This window comes from Papilio machaon, chromosome 3, assembly GCF_912999745.1.
Source record: "Papilio machaon chromosome 3, ilPapMach1.1, whole genome shotgun sequence".
Lineage (NCBI taxonomy): Eukaryota > Metazoa > Arthropoda > Insecta > Lepidoptera > Papilionidae > Papilio > Papilio machaon.
Genome location: NC_059988.1, coordinates 8,917,057 through 8,931,567, shown reverse-complemented (window position 1 = coordinate 8,931,567; position 14,511 = coordinate 8,917,057). Strand labels below are relative to the sequence as shown.

Sequence of the window (14,511 nt, the reverse complement as noted above, 5' to 3'; positions counted from 1 at the left end):
GAAAGGGTTAAAAATTGGTAATACATACTTTTAGTGGTGGATTAATACAGGCTGATGATAATGACTCTTATTTTTATTTAGGGTAACTCAATTTATTTCATTCTACCAACAACCAGGATGTTAATAAAAATATCATGGATCAAGTAATTTCTACGGTTTCGTGTACCTTTTACTGACATCTTCAAAATCCTTGTAATCATTGTAAGTGAACCTAACTTTTTGTTGATCTTAAAGTTTTAACATTGTTAGAAATCTTTTATGCACATCTCATAAAATTTACTAGTCTAATAGTGAGTTTAATAATTAAAAAATGAGACTCAACTGCAAGTAATACCTTTCGATTTAAAATAGAATTATCAAAATCGGAGCACCAGGAGCAGAGTTATGTGGTAAAACATATAAAAAATACAGGCAATATAACATCCTGCTTTTTGTAGTCGGCTAAAATACGATTTAATTATCAACTTCACACAGTTTTTATGTACTTTTTGTGATCTATTGACACTGGTTTGATTAGTGTTTTTCTTAAATTGTTTAAAGCTTCTTTAAGAAATAAATATAAACGTGTTAATATGTAACTAAATAATACGTATATTTCAATTCTAAATCAAAGTTAAGTCGAGTTTGATATATCACTAAAGAACCACAACTATTAGAGTACCTTTCGTAAGATTAGAGTGCCTGTTGTACGAATTTTCATTAAGTTCATTAAAGTTTTGTGATTAAAATCGTCTCAATTTCGTGATCTTCAGATCAAAAATAAATGCGACAAAATAACGTCAAACCTAAAGCAGTTTTAATGAACGTTAAATTATAGACTCGACGTAAGGTTCTTAGGCTCTTAACTTTTATGGACAATTTCATATAACTCTTGAGAGCGGTCTTAATAAAATAAAAGGCCCTAATAAAGTTTCCTATCCTTTGTGTATCAAAATTTATTACTTCATTAAATTTAATAAACAACTAACTGGATACAAAGCATTTAACAGATGCAGAAGGATTCGTAGTCCTTATATGGACTGGCTACACTAATGGCATCTTTAGTGTAGTTTTAGTATAATATTTACATTGAGACTGCTAAATCAATTGATCTAACTGCGGCAGTTAACGTGTTATTTAAAAGAAAACAATTGAAATACTTAACTTAAAAGACATTAACACAGAAAACAGGTTATTTATTAATCTAAGCGTCTTGAGTCTTGAGGGAAATTAAATACCATCTAAGCTCATTAATGAAGACAACGTTTTTTTTTAATTAACGACGAAAAGAAATTTACAAAAGACCAAAAATAAAAACGTACTTCAGTCAGCATGACTGAATAACATCAAAACATACGATAGAAACTTTTAATCTTGAAGAAAAAATTAAAACCTTTTTTTTGAAAATATTTAATAAACGCTATAAATAAAACAACAATAAATGTAATTTTAGATTTCATTTATTTATTTCTTTTAAAATATTTTTGAAACACAATTAAAGTTTAGTGTCTTTTCTAATAAAATGAATGTTATTTCATAAATTTTGATTTCAGTTTTAAATTAAATATTTTAAATTTAACTCTTCACTATAGAATAGTGGTCTATTATTAAATTATTACTAATTCATTTCTTATTAAGTAACATCTTAAACATATTATATTTCTAAACTAGCGGTCGCCCGCGACTTTGTAAGCCCATAATTATATAAAAAATATAATATGCACACGAGCATCAACTATCTTCCCGTCAAAATCGGTCTAGCCGTTCCGGAGATTACCCGGAACAAACGCGAACTTGCCGACAACATACAGACAGACAGACGGACAAAGATTTTACGTAAATACATCATGTGTAAGAAATATTTTTTTTACGATATTTCATAGACATTCCAATTTTATTTATAGATTTATTTCTTTAATATTTTATTAATAATTGTATAGCATCCGTACAGATTAGATCCAATTTGTTTAGATATATGTAACAAATAGTATCATCGTGGGAACGTAACCTGATATCCTGTTCTAAACGTTGTTGCTTCTCGACTAACGTTATATACCTCATTGTATATAACAGCTAGTTCATTTAATGATTATGCTAATTGGACGTCCCCGCTTAATTACTTCCTGTTAATGAACATTAAAAATATAACGGTGTCTTTATAAAATATTAAGATTATTTTCTATTTAAATTGTAAAATGTATAATATATATTAATTATTAATATATTTTTTTTGTTTGCGTGATTAACCTGTAAACAGACCTCAACTGCCACTTTAGCTCTTAACCTTGTATTTTAAGTTCGCAATATGTCGGAAAATTCCATTTTTTTTTAAATATTAAATCTTTTAATAACAAGGCTATCAAGATAAAAAGGTAGAAAACTTCGTACTAAAATTGAAAATACGAATTTTTATATACGTAATGTATATATACGTTTATATACGATGAATTGATAGATAAATGAACGAATTGAAAATCCATCCGATTGAGGGGTGGATGTTTGTTAGAATGTATTTCCAGATCGGCTTAACGGATTTCGGTGAAATTTGGTGAAAGATGTAGAGCATAGTTTGGAAGAACACATAGATTATTATTAAGTTTGTTTTTTATTTCGCTCGGAGAGTGTCGGGGTCAAAAGCTAGTATTTTATATAAATGTCTTCATATACCTTGGCGGATCTTAAATTCGCGCAAGACTCTGCGCAGAACTCAATTATTAATTAATAGGTTTAGCGGGGCAGATGCGAGGAGAGGGCATTGCGTAGCGCACCGTTGGACTTTGGCTGCCAAGATATTTGAAAAGAGTTATACTTTTAAATATTAGGATATGGATGGTTGTATGTTTATTATCGCGTAACTCCAGAACGGCTGAACAGCCTGAATAGAAATATATTTCGTTCTGGAATAGCCCATAGGCTACTGACTTCAGCCTCAGTTTCATTTTTAATTCCACGCGGATAAAGTCAAAGTCGACAGCTAGTATATTGATATGTCAGAAAATTTAAAACCTCATTCACATAAGGCTTTAGTTTCGCAATTTGACGTCACAGTCTCTGCGGTACACAGTCGGGATGAAATTCTCTCACATTTTAATCCCTCCTACTCAGTACGGTGAAAGCCTATTATGGGATTATATTTTTCTATATGTTGGAAGCGAGAGCAAGGTTATCTATTTTTATTTTCTTGCACAAGTAAAATTGAATACATTTTTCTGTAGAATTCAATTGTTTACCTTTGTTTGATTCATTTATTTTCAAATGTAACCTTGAACTCTTTGAACAAATAATGTACTTTGTATCAGAGTATAAAATATACAAATACCAAAAACGAAACATGTTAACGTCAAAATCGACTAGTTTGAACAACTCAAAGAATCGATAAAAAAATGGTCAAACAAAATTACTGTACATGTGATAATAAAGGCAATTATAATGAGTTACGTGGATTGAATAACTGAGTGCTAGCCGAGCGTGCGTGTCGGCGACCTGACAACGAACAGTACGAGCACACATTGTACGGTTATATCACTCAATGAATAAACAAAACTCCCATGTTCATTAGTTAATTCTACTGAATTTAGTAAAAAAAAAACTGGCCTTATTCCTTATGGAGGTTCGGTAAATCTGTGTATAAAACATATCAGCATACTTGTCATTATATTTGTCAAAACAGACATTACAAACAATATGTTGTAAACGAAGATTTTGGTCTCAGAAATCTACGGTAAATATTAGATTTAATTGTAGTACAAATACAAACATAATATTATAATTGTTCTTTAAGTTTTCGCTTCATGTAAATTTCTTTCACTAAATTCATACTAGACTTCTTTAGTGAATTAGTCACAATTTGGTAGTAAATATAATAGTTATAATGAAGAATGTATAAATAAACAATCAATGATTACATTATTAATATATAACAAAATAAGGAGTGCAATTTTATAACACGCTTTATTTCTTTTACTTTACTCCCTTATAGGATTGAGTTCAAACAAATATCAATGTCGTACGATAAGTCATCTAAAAATCTTATACTCCTACTAGCTGTCGCCCGCGACTCCGTCCGCGCGCAGTTAAAAAAAAAGGGGGGGGGGTATGAAAAATAGATGTTGGCCGATTCTCAGACCTACTGAATATGCTCACAAAATTTCATGAGAATCGGTCAAGCCGTTTCGGAGGAGTACGGGAACGAAAACTGTGACACGAGAATTTTATATATTAGACAAAAATCCCCTTGCTCGTTATTAAAAGGTTTTTTATTTATCGTCATGAAAAGTTTAAAATATATTATCAAGTACGAGTATTATCTGATTAAATCCTTATTCATCTCGTCATTGTTGCTTCTGTAATTAATGGGATAAAAAACTTAAGTACATCTAAAGTGATGCCATTTTCGATAACATTCAAACATGTTTCATGTTCTTATGTTCGTGTTAACTTAATATATTTATACTTTTTAATTAATTACAAGAGCGTGGGTAAGAAAATAATGAAATTGTAAATTGATACCGATGTCTTGTCTGCCAAAATATAAATTATTTATAAAGAATCTTGAATTACATTTAAACCTGACTGGTATAGATAAACATATTTCTCATGACAACGCAGTTACTAAAGCTACACTAAGAGTCTGTTTGAAATAACTCTGAGTGTGGTACTAAAGGGATAGAAGAACTGACTGGGATTCTCAAAAATCAAACTTAAGAGGTTAATGGTTGTAACTAAAGTATTTTTCAATCTTATACAAAGAAAACAACATGATTAACCATTTATGAATTAGTAATTTGATACGAAATAAATTCAACTTTTGACACGAATACCCAGTGGTTGAGTTACAAATTAACATTTTCTATATATATGAATAATCGTTAAACGACGCATAAATAGTCGTATGCTGTAACCGGTTTGTCTTCAACATTAGACTGCATAATATGGAATTCTTTGACATCATTGTATGTTATGTGTTACGTATATCTGATAGATTTTTAATATAAAACAGTTTAGATAACAACAAGAGCCCTGTATATTTTCAGATTGTTTTCCCTAATTAAAATGAAAAAATAAAAAACTTATAAATACTCGTACTATGACACTTTCTTTTATACGTAATCTTTAAAACCTTATATGTATTAAAGGTTATTAATATATGTACGTAAAATTTAAAAATAAATCTCTAGCATAATAAAACATTCATTTCGTTCCGACAAGAATAAACGTACAACATAGAGCTTTTCGTACGCTCGAATATTGCATGTATATTTCTACCTGTTACATTTCGTATGCGGATAAATAAAACGAAATGTCAGAAATTTTAATATACGTAGCCAACGTCCGGGAAATGTAGAAATGTAAAAATTTTCATCGTATAATACAAACTGTCGAATTGAAAACAGTTTAATGGTGACATAAACAGCCCCTTAGTGTAAATTTATTAACTAATTTAACGATACGAAATTATAAGAGTGATGCAGTTAGGCTCATTATATTCTGAATTATCGTCAAAATTGATCCATCCGTTCCGGAGATTACCCGGAGCAAACGTGGCCTTGCGAACAGACATGTACATACAGATAGACAGACGTACAGACACTTCAATTTTATTAATATTATATATAGATAGATTAAATAGGAATTCCATTAGATGCCTATAACGTTGTATCGAAGCCTGCAATTTGTTCGCACAAGAAACCGCAGTATGTATTAATAGTGAACTAAGCATAAAGGTCTGTTGTAGCCCAGGGCATTTGACTAGAATACGGCCGCTAAGGTTTCTAGTTACTTTCAGGGAAAGGCTATTCATTAATACATTTCTAAAGCGTATCTCAAAATAGCTGAACTAGTAATTTCTCTCTTTAATTTGAAATGCTTTTATATTTTTTATGTAGATCGAAGAAAGTAAATGTCCTTAATACTAGAGAAGGTATTACGTCTCTATTGATTAGCGTAAACCCAAATTTAAGATTTGACATCAAACTTTGCCTTTTAAACCACGTGGTATCCAAAGATGACTGTTAAAGTACCTAAATAAAGTGACAACAAAGTTTTTATTTCTTAATTTTTTAATACAATTTACTCTTTATAAGAAAAGAACATTGTGCGAAGTGAACTTTTTTTTTTCTACAACCTAAATATTATACCAATGTGTTTTTCGATTTACATATGTATGTAGATATATCCGATGTTCTTACGGTGAAGGAAAACATCGTGTTGCAACCTGCACATATGTAAAGAGAAATTCAAAGATATGTGTGAAGTCAACCAACCCGCACTTGACCAGCGTAGTTGACTATGTCCTAGTCACCCCTTACTTAGGGTAGGCTTCAAGCCCCTCAGTGGGGACGTATAGTGAACTGATGATGATGAAATAATTATTTATATCCTACAATTATCATCAAATTGTGTATCCTTTTATAATAAAAGCGTTTAAGTATACGTTTTGTCGTTGGTTTCGGAGAAGCAGTAGAAAGTAGTAGTAAGTAGTAGTAAGACCACAATCAATAGGGATTTTATAAAACTTATATCGTCGTCCCTTTCATTATCTTTGACAAAGCGAAGATAAAAATATGCAATATAAAGGGATTTTGATTTAGGTCTCAGAAACCAACATTAAGTAATATCATATTTAAATCTTATGATTTACGATACATTTTGAAATATCGCAATAGTAAGTCGGCAAAAACTACACTAGATGTAATAACTCTACGCTGACGGAAAATATATATATTATGCAAAATAATAACAAAGTTGGTGCAATACTTTACATAACGTTCACTACGAAGTTCCGTAGTCAAATGTGGGTCGGCAGAGATATAAAGTACATTGATCTGAACCAGGCTTAGGCTTAAAGATGTCGCGGTCAGTGTGTTGCTGACGTAATAGTCGGCTTTGATTATAAATTACAAGATTCAAATATGGAATGTGAATTCTCCTAGTGTTGCGGATGTCCATGGGCGTCGATGATCACTTCGGTGTTCGCGCCGCTCGTTTGCCCCCTTCTCCTATAAAAAAAAAAAAAAAATTTTAGTAAATTTCAGCTTTTTTCTAAGGAGATATGACAATAAGTTTTTGAACGTGTGTTTTGGTTAAGGAAACATATAATTTCATTTGTTTTCCATTAAATTACCAAAAAAATCATATTTTGCGAACGAAAACATCTAATTTTTTTAATTGTTGTCAACTTGTTTGTCAACAAATCGCGTTTGTTGCAGGTAATCTTCAAAACCGATTTTGACGGAACTTGGACTGGAAGGTAGCTGATATAAACCAGAGTAACTTAAGTCATTGATTTTTAAATCCGACCTGAAGTTACGTGAAACAGCTAGTCTACTATTAAAGGACAATGGGCATTTTGGGCCAACATCTCAACAGTGATGAAACCCATGCCATTTGAAAGATTATGGGGTGTTATTTAATTCATACTATGGCAGCCATGTCGAAATCGAGTGCGAGCATGGTGTTTTCGAGCATTCAAAAATATAATAATTACTATGGGAGTTAGTAGCATTAGCGTGTTGTGTTTTATATTTAAGAGAGAAAAAACAACATGTTTGTTTGTTTATTGCTTTATTATCATTTATTACATAGATTTAAACATTTTTTTCGAACTACAATAATATTTTAATAATATACAAACATCTGTTACATTTTTGTTTCGGTAAAAAAATAAAAATGTAACAGATTTTATTAAATGTAACAAATATTATTGTAGTTCGAAAAAAATGTTTATTTCAAATGGCATGGGTTTCATCACTGTTGAGCATTTAGCCCAGACTCCATACAAATTTGCCCATTGTCCTTTAAAATTATAGTAGTCGCATGTTTGTCTTTTGTCTTCGTTTCCTTGATTTGCTGGATATTGCCAACAAAATACTGTAATGGTTTGCTTAGGCGATATAATTAAGTAAGGTCGAGTGGCGCCCCCCATTTAATTGCGATCATTACGCGAAATTGCTTCGTAATTAATTTCTCACACTAATTTTTGAGGGAATCTAATTTAATTTTAACAAAGTTATTTAACGTTTTATATAACAGTTAATCTATATTTATATAAATAATTTAGTTATTAGTATACGATTAAAATATGCTCAAAAGTCCGTACGCTGTAAGCCGGCCATACTAATTTAATTTTCATGTCAAATTAGTACGGGTTAAAATACAATGTGACCGCAACCTTCAACCTTTTCTGATCAGACGTTTGATATGGTTATTCGGTGTAAGTTGTGTAAACTAGGCCTAAATCCTCAGACAGTTTGTTTTAGTACGTCAAGCTATTTGAGCTCCCGATATTTCAGCACAGTTGCACGCGCTCTGGTCGCCCTGCTGTTGAACGGTAGAGGTAAACGCATCTCTACCTTTCTTCTGATTCGACAACCCACTACTACTGTCTTACTTATTAAATTTTTGTTAAATTCCGCGCCAACGGAGCCGCAGGCGACAGCTATCTTTCCATAAAAACATTTCAATTGTCTTATATAAACTTTTTTAAACCTTAAATACTTGGAATTATTCGAAAAAAAAATATTCCATTCATTTGATAAGCTGAACGCTTCAAAAACATTTTCAATTACCTCCAGATCTATTAAACAGACAATGCAATGTGACAGAACCAGCCATTTCTTACGACAATGGAAACTGATGCTTAGATATTATTACAAGTAGAAAAATATTTATCCCTTAACGTGTTGGATTATTATACCTTTATTCGTCCTTTTTCTTGCTTCTCAAGTAATGAAAGTAAAAGCAATTGTTAAGTCGCTTGTATCCTTGTAAGTTGGTTTGTAAGCTGTAAGTTATATATAAGCTTAAATGATAAAGAACATATTCAAATCAAGTTAAATTGTAAGAACATATTCTATATTTTATTTCTCTCTAAAACATAACTAATCTTATTATTATTATAAATGCGAAAGTTTTGAATGTACGTATTGATATTTGTTTGTTAGAAAATATCTCCAGAACGGCTTAACAGATCTCGATGAAATTTGGCACAGATGTAGAACTAGTCTGGAAGAACATGTAGGCTACTTACTAAGTTACTCACCACGCCGACAGAGTCGCGTGCTACAACTAGTAAATAATTAATTTCATATTCATCTCAAGTTTTAAGCAATATTAATGATGTTAAACAAAAAAGATAGTAGAAATTTTGCCAATTATAATTAATATACGAAAACTTTCTTCAGACGCGCAAACAATAAATTACAAGTAAAACGGTACAACGGCTATTACTTAGTAATTAATCTTTTTTTTTTTATAATGAAAGATAATAAAATACAATTCTTTATTCCACCTACCAAATTGTACTTAATAATTATGTTTGTAAGCCACATACAATTTATCGTAGACAAATCTTCTAAAAAGAGTTACGATTAAATTGTATTTTACGCCTTTAAAATAAGTTAATTTCTACCTTCAGTCAAAGAAATAAGGTTTATTTTTAACCAAAGGACTTTATTTCCTTCGATATGCATACCAAGAAATATTACTGACATTTTATGGTATGTTTCGTAACTAGAAAAGGGAAATGAAGGAAAAATCTATCTCGCTGGCCATAGATGAAACTTTAACATCCTTACCCACCTTGGCGTGTTGCTAAACAACACCTTACTTGTAAAGAGTATCGGTAACTGACGAGTACGTGTTAAATACCATGGGCGCGGCTGTTCCCCCGCTGACGCAAGCACGGGTGATACATATTTTCTTAATAAACATCTAAGAAGTCTACTAGTTTAGTTAACATTAAATTTAATTATAATTTATTTTTATTCATGTAGCAAGAAAATGATTTTTTCTGAATATCTTTTATTGCAAGCGCAAACCGTGTTCGTCTGTTTTAAATTTGGTATTATAGATTTGATAGCGTCGGGGTTAAAAAGCACTTGACTTGTAATCGGCAGATCCTGGGTTCCAATCCCGCCATGTACCATTGTGTTTTTTGATTCTCTATTTTATCTGACACAACTTGTACATCTGCACATCTGCGAAGAAATTCAAAAACATGTGCGAAGCCAACCAACCCGTACTGAATCAAGACCTTCACAGGATCAATTCTATAGTAAGTACTTCATGAGACCCGTACTGGATCATCGTGCCCCTCAGTGTGGGAGTATAGTGGGCTGATGTGTTTTTTTTTGTGACTGAGTTGTCACTGTTTGCCTCGAGAAGGCATTTACAGTTTCACCGGGCTTGAGGTGGCCGGGCGCAGATGGCGCTTAGCCTAAACCTCGTTTAAGAATAACAAGACTCGAGGGCTCCCTCAGGAACCTCGGCTCGGGCTGTTACTTCATTATTATTACCGGATTGGAAAGGATTGGGGGGGGGGCTGATGATGATTACAGATTTGTATAGTCTAAAATGCAAATAAAAAGAGCTTGCTTGCTGTAATATGTGCCAAGCCCTTAGCATTTTAAAGTTGTCTTTTTATACGAAGCATATGTTTTACTGAATTCATTTGGATTTTATAGGTGAACCAGCGGCTATGAACGTGTTAAGATACGTAAATCTCGTGGGTTGTTTTATAAATAGCACACAGTTTTTACTATCTACGCTTAACGGTAACCCTGAGATGAATGTTGTAATTTTTCTAAATTTACATGTAACTGATATAAACAAACAGTTAGTATACAATCGAACACCAACGCAATCGTGTTAAAATTGAGTTTCTTACGAGAACAATATATGTCGATTAAAAAATAAACCCACGCGTTAGAATTAACAAACGATTATTGTCACGTCACCTTCAAATCATGTACTCCGCACGATTGCAACTTGCCCAGACCAGTAAAGACATATCTAAGGAATTCATTCACAAAATAACGAGTTATATGTCTATTATATTTAGACACTTTGTACAGGTGATACTTTATTTCCTATACAGTCAATAAAAAATCGCGGATTAACCTGCACTGATTACAATGCAACCAATAAAATGTCTTTACGAATTACCGAAATACAATCCGTCACTTTGTAAATACGCTCGATATGCTATTTTTTGAGTCGACGAGTTGCCTAGGTAAGTTATAAAATGGCGGTTAACACGGTTTGCCGGTGACATACAATACAAACATTGCGCAACGCTATTGGGTGATTAAATTTTACGACAGCCCGATGGCTACGTTTTTTAACACAATGACACTTGTAGGAATTCTTACTGGCCGTTAAAAATATCTTTCATAACCGTATTTTTTATTTATATTTATTTACAAAAATATCTCAAATTATTTAGTGGAGTCACTTTATATTGCTTTTCAACAATATTGTTTTTAACACCTTTTCCTACGTAACTGTTAAATACTAAATTGAAATACGGTACATAAAAATGCTCATCAACATTTTAGTAAACATTTCGTGTATTGCGTTCAACTGCAATTCCCCCTGCTTTATAAAATTTACCCTCTTTTGACGACCCTAACATAAATAGAAACCATGACTACGTTATAAAAACAAACTTAACAGTAAGTTATAGAATTAACCAAATTCTAATTAAACTAACTCTATAAGTGACAATACCGCGGTATCTTGAACTCTCCCTTATCCAGGTTCGAGTGTATTATTATCTCGAAGTAGCACTTAAAATATATTTTAATGAATTGTTAGCCGTTAATAATAAAGTAATATAAACCCTACGATAGGACGTTCACGTTTTGGTAATAGTTGCATCGTGCTGAGCCCTATTAAGTGCATCCTATCGAAAGCCCACTTCCGCGCTCACCGGGAACCGTGACTGACACTCGATACCACCAGTCAGGTTGACGTTTCAACCCGAACAAGTTATAAACGGTAAGCGGGCTACAGAACACTTTTATTTAATTAAACTTGGCATGAAGCAATGTATAAAACTAGACGCTTGATTTTCCACAACAGATAGAAAATATCATACAAAAAATCACCTTAATCAAACATACACTACGATTTTTATTTAATAAGTACTAGCTGTCGCATGCGACTCCGTCCGCGCGGAATTAAAAAAAAACTTTATTAGTAGCCTTTGTGTTGTTCCAGATATGTTCTACATCTGTGCCAAATTTCATAAAGATCCGTTGAGCCGTTCCGGAGATACCTTCAAACAAACATCCATCCATCCATTCATCCATCCATCCATCTAAAAATTCGCATTTATAATATTAGTAAGATATACTATGTATTCTTGGCAGTGCAAATTGTTGTGTATTTACTTCATCCAAAACAAGATACTAGAAACAAGTTTTAAAAACATTACCTATCAATATTAGTAGCGTTAAAATGAAGTGCTACCAAGCCATAAAATTATATTAATTAAGCATTAATACTTATACCAGCGTATACAATCGATTCAGTGTCTCAATACAGCATTAGATAACGGTACAGCTACGGGTAGTTTAAAATAATGAACAAATAAAGGTCAATAACGGTACAGATCCTTCGTGTCTAGGATATCGCTGGTTATAAGCTCGAGCGAATGCGCACGTGTAATCAGTTTTAATTAAATAAATACGTTACAATATAATATTATTTTGAATAAGGTGAGAAACGATTAAGCGGCCACCGGAATTTGCCAAAAATAATAAGTGTCCCCTGTATTTAGACATCCATATTAACATATGCGTTGCATACTTGATATTTCCCCTTCCTATGCGTACTTCTAAATCCATATCTCCTTCCCATCCTTTCCTACGAAATACGAGAGTAATGTTTGTAAGTACGTATCTAAACAGTCAGATTTCGTGCAGTATTTTTTCCATTCATAACTTTTTTGTAGTGTGATAGTATCATCAGCCTCGTTTTTTTTTAATAAACTCCTGGTTATATAATAGGATTTATTTGAGACTGAAGTTTGTCGATAACTTTAGCAAAATATATGCTTAGAAACATAAACTGGTTAGTTAACATACTATATGTAAATTAATGAAAATAGTTTAGATAGGCAACACTGATAATTTCGTTATCTTTCAAATAAGTAGACTAAATTATTCTGAAAAACTATTTTAAATGAATGTTGCCAACATTTTCAACAACATATTATTTTGAAAGATAAACATATTTGTAATATTGCAGAAATTAATATAAATAATATACCTACATATTCATGTACTCACATTATGTAATACGAAAAGATCTTCACTTAAAATTCTTTAGCCGCTACAATGTTACAAGACATGTTACACAGGTTAATTTTAAAGTATAAGTTTTACGATTATTTTATTTTACGACTTTTCTCTTTGGTTTTAACGTTATTTATTCAATGTTTATATTACGTTTATTTGAGTTACTGTGAGTATCCACTATCGTACTTATATTAAAATATATTGCCATCCCATTCCTTATGAAAAGACAGACAAATAATTTTTAAGACAAATGTGGACAAGTGTGTGGAATTTCAAATCTATGAAGTTTTTTGAAATAATAGGATTTTCACATATTACTCTTTGTTTTGTCAGTCTACATCACCCTATTGATATACGAGAGAAACTGGCTTAATTCTCACGGTTCGGTCTTCTGAGAATCAAATAAACAAGCAATTTTAATATTATCCTCATAAGAGTGAAAATTGCTTGCAAAGATTGTGAATTGGTAAACAAAGTTGTATTGATTGAAACAGTATGAACTACTTTACACGATGTCTATCGTTTATTTAGTACAATAACACATAAATCTTGCGACAAAACTTACAACATAAGTTTTGTAAAAAAAGATAGAATAATCGTTATTACGGTCTACATTCTTGTCATAAAATGTGAGGGCGTTTTTTTTTTTTATGACAGAAACTTTCTGTCTCCCACAGCTGCGTTGGAATGATCTGTCCTCGGCGGTATTTCTAAACCGCTACGACTTAGGGTCTTTCAAAAAGCGAGCGTATCACCTTCTCAAAGGCCGCCAATACATGCGGTTCTGGTATTGCAGATGTCTATGGGCGTCGATGAACACCTCGGTGTCCTCGCTGCTAGTTTGCTCCCTTATCTTGTATATAAAAAACATATTGTAATCTGAAAACGAACGGAAAACTTTCGCATATTGGTCCAAAAAGTCAGGTATTTAAGGTGTTTAAGACCAAGCAGTAACTAAATATCAACGATGTGACCTCTGGAATAAAGGCACTTTTATAGTATTTTTTCATATCGCGGTCTCTTGTGACCTGGCAGCCGTGACCTCGGAGTCCATATTCCGCTTTTCACGTCGGAAGCGAGTCATTTTGTGCAGAGAATTGCAGCAGTTTAGAAAATTGCTCCTTCACTTCACTATTACTGACTGTTCTCTGCGCAGGCTAAAATGGATCTCACAATAAATATGTTATTTATGGTTCTTTGTGAACTATAAGATGCTTTATTATTATTATTCAAGCAGGTTTAGTAATTTAGTGGCATGGATAATTTTAACTTTTATGTTAAAATTTTGCCTATGACAGCTAATATCTTGGTATTAACTATTCGTTGTTAATGGTAGTTTCTATATCCGAAATACTTGATCAAAAATATAAAATAAATAGCAACATTTGTGACAGTGGAGTGCTACCATTAATTCGAAGTCTTATAGAAAAATTCTGCAGTGACATATATA

General features: G+C 32.1%; 1 protein-coding gene across 1 annotated transcript in view; it reads left to right on the top strand.

The window, feature by feature from the left end:
* The window catches only part of LOC106711451, a 59,740-nt gene that overhangs the window by 31,882 nt on the left and 13,347 nt on the right, over window positions 1-14,511 (top strand). The window lies entirely within an intron of this gene.